The sequence below is a fragment of the Aythya marila genome (assembly GCF_965140915.1).
Source record: "Aythya marila genome assembly, contig: HAP1_HAP1_SCAFFOLD_361, whole genome shotgun sequence".
Lineage (NCBI taxonomy): Eukaryota > Metazoa > Chordata > Aves > Anseriformes > Anatidae > Aythya > Aythya marila.
Genome location: NW_028136619.1, coordinates 26,873 through 30,000, shown reverse-complemented (window position 1 = coordinate 30,000; position 3,128 = coordinate 26,873). Strand labels below are relative to the sequence as shown.

At 60.7% G+C, this 3,128-nt stretch overlaps 1 protein-coding gene across 5 annotated transcripts in view; it reads right to left on the bottom strand.

Annotated features, from left to right (window-relative positions):
* The window catches only part of MARCHF7 (membrane associated ring-CH-type finger 7), a 26,934-nt gene extending 25,773 nt beyond the window's left edge, over positions 1-1,161 (bottom strand). For all 5 annotated transcript variants that reach the window (XR_014319539.1, XM_082786024.1, XM_082786027.1 and 2 more), the window contains exon 1: positions 701-1,161. The gene's annotated coding sequence lies outside the window, so the exon portion shown is untranslated. The remainder of the gene's footprint in view (positions 1-700) is intronic.
* Positions 1,162-3,128: the final 1,967 nt, after the last annotated feature.

The following is a 3,128-nucleotide window of genomic DNA, read 5'->3' as shown; positions in this document are numbered from 1 at the left end:
CCTTTGAACTACGTGGTGCTGCTACTAGCTAAAACTTGAGTTTTTACGGCTACAGGCTTCTGTATCCTTTGACGCAGTACACAGCCAGTGGCAGGACTGTCGCCCAGGTCCTGATCGCGCGGCCTTCTCCCACCTTTACCCACGAAGCACGTTCTACCGACAAGCCAAGCAGGCCTCGGGGGCAATTTCCTCCGGCCGCGCGGCTCGTCGCTCGGGGCTTTTTCCCAACCCGCCGCCGCAAGATCGGCGGAACCTCGGCAGCCTCCCCGGATTAACAGAGACGCCTGCCAGAGCCGACCGCCTCCCCACGCCGCCGCCAGCACCCGCGCCGCTCCCGCCCCGGAGCCGGGGCCCCGCGCAGCGACAGGGCGCCGCCCCGCGGCCGGCGGGGGGAGGCCGGGGACCGGCGGCCGCGCCCGGCCTGGCCCCGAGGGCGGCGCCGAGCGCTCTGCCCCCACCCCGCGAGGCAGGGGCGCCCCCAGGAGGCGAGGGGCGGCGGGGCCCGGGCGCGGCGGCGGAGCTCGCGGGGGCGCCCTCCCGCCGGAAGCGCTCTGCGCGGCAGGGGCCAGCCCCGACACAAAATGGTTCCCTGGCCCCGAGCCGCGGGCTCCGGGCGGCGCGCGGGCCCGAGCCGAGCCCCCAGGGCCGGGCCGGGCCGGGCCATCTCCCCCCCCCGAGGCCGCGGCCGGCCCCTACTCACTGTCGCGGGCGGCGCACCCAGGGTCACCGGAGGAGCCGGACCCGCAGGCGGCCGCGCCGAGCCGAGCCGATCCAGCCGCCTCTCCCCGCAGCACAATGGCGACAGCGCCGAGCCCCCGCGGCTGTCAGTCACCGTCTGCGCCCCGCCCGTGCCCGGCTCTCGCGAGAGCGGCCGCGGCAGCACCCGGGGGCGGGCGAGGGAGGGAGGGAGGCCGACCCGCTCTGCGCCTGCGGGGGGCGCTGTGCAGAGCGGGGCGGCCCGGGCGGGGCGGGGGCGCTCGGCTCAGCCGCGGCCGCTCCGAGCCGCCCCCCGGCTGAAGGCGGAGCTGCTGCCCGCGGGGAGCCCCCGCACGGGCGCCGTCCGAACCAGCCTCCCCGTTCGGCGGCCGGCCCGTGCTGCGGGGCAGGGAACGAGCGGGCCGCCCGCTGTCGGCCGTGCCGCGGCCGCGCGCTCCCGGCGCCTCGCCAGCCGCCGCCCGCGGCCTCACCTTGACGCCGCTCCCCGCGGGGCCTGCGGCGAGGAGGGGCGGCCCGGCCCCGCCCCGCCCCGCCCCGAGCTGGCGTCACTGGGGGAGCCGGGCGGTGACCGAGCCCCGCCGCCGGCAGCCCCGCGCCCTTGCGTTCTGCGAGCCCGGCCCCGAGAAGGGCAGCTGGGCCCGGCCCTGCGGGCCTTCCGCGGCGCTGCTGCGCCGGCCGGGGCGCTGCCGCGGCGGCCGAGGGCCTCGGCGCTTCGCCGGGCAACCCGCCCGACAGCGGCCTGCGGCAGGGCTACCCGGGCGTCGCGGCGAGTGCCCGAGATCGCAGTGGTGCACGGCACATAAAGGGGCGTGAAAGAGCGGCAGGCTGGCCGGTCTGTCGGAAAACAAAAAAAAATAACCCGAAGCCGCCTGCCCTGGCACAGGGATACAGCGCACGCAGAGGCAACGTGTGCGTGCCTCATAGCTCTGACAGATCTGGGACGCGTAAGACCAGCCAGGCTGGTCCGAATCCAGCCAGCTGGCATCTCTGAAGGGCAGGGACAGTCCTATGTTTAGCAACTGCCTTGATTCTGTTTCCCGATGGTGCTTTTAACCGTGTTCTTGCAAACGTTTGGACTGTGACTGGCTTTGTTTGCTGATTATCTGGGGTGGGAAGAGCTGTAAAGAGAGAGGGAAAAGCAATTTGACTGAAATGCCTGGGAGAGAAGGCTGCTCTTTTCTTCGTTGTTGCTGGTAGGCCTGCTGCCTTTTACCAGCATGCCAACATGTATGTGCATATTTGATTTGGAAATCTTGTCTACAGCAGCCAGGAGCAGGCTGCTGCTCCTTCAAGTACCCTTTATTTGGCATAACTCTCTCAAGGGAAAGAGGACAGCTGGGAATGGACTTCAAAATCGTTCTAGCAGTACTGGATGCCCTTTCTCTTGTTTAGCAAACAAGAATGCTTCTAGAAAGTGTTACTTATGTAAATTTGATCCTTAGAAAGGGGTTCTGCCTTTCTAATCATGCACAAATCAGTTGTAATCATGCACAAATCAGTTGTAATTCACAGATCAAGTACAATGATCATGTGAATGTAGAGGATAGAATGTAAAATCCTCCCGCAGTCAGAATAGATCATGGCCACCACTAAGCAAGCCCATTAGGCTTTTCTTTTTGAAGGCAATGAAGAACTTGAGAACTCTTCAACCCAGTCTCACTATCATCAGAAGAGGATTTACCAGGGTGCTAAGAAAAACGTTATGCCATTCACTACATTAGCTCTGCCCAATGCAATGCGCAGTGTGTGACATGGAGTCAGATGATCTATAAGGTCCCTTCCAACCCAAGCCATTCTAGGGTTCTGTGACATGAGGGATGATGCAATACCCTTTCATGAGCCATTTGTTGGCCCCACTCTTGTCAAAACTTTTTGCCTCTTCTTAGAATAAGAAAATGTATGCAATTTCCTGAACTCAAAGGGTTGCATTTTCGTAAATCTGCATAATGAATCAAAGACCTTCCTGTAATATGGCTGCATTGCACAAGTAAATTGGTTTAATCATAAATATATAATCTTGGTAAAAGGTAAGACATAATGATTGATGTTACCATATTGCACAAAGACTTTGTTACATTGTGAGTCATTACGAAAACTGGGACCTCTCATGAGACTGGAATATAAGCTGGGGCTTGTCTTAAGGAAAACGTCAAAAGCATGGGGTTTCACTGACTGGAGTCGTAACAGCCTGCATAATAATGTGCTCGTAAGTGGCCAAATAGGTTTAGGGTATTTCTGTTTCATCGTGTTCTTTAACTGTATCATGAACATGCAAACGGGCAAATTCAAGTCAGATAATTATTAACAGAGTTACTATCCCTAACAGACCATTCTTGCATTCTCTTACAAAGCCTGTTTTTCCACAGATGGCTGAGCTTTTTGCGGGGGTAGTACTTAATTTCAGTAGATCA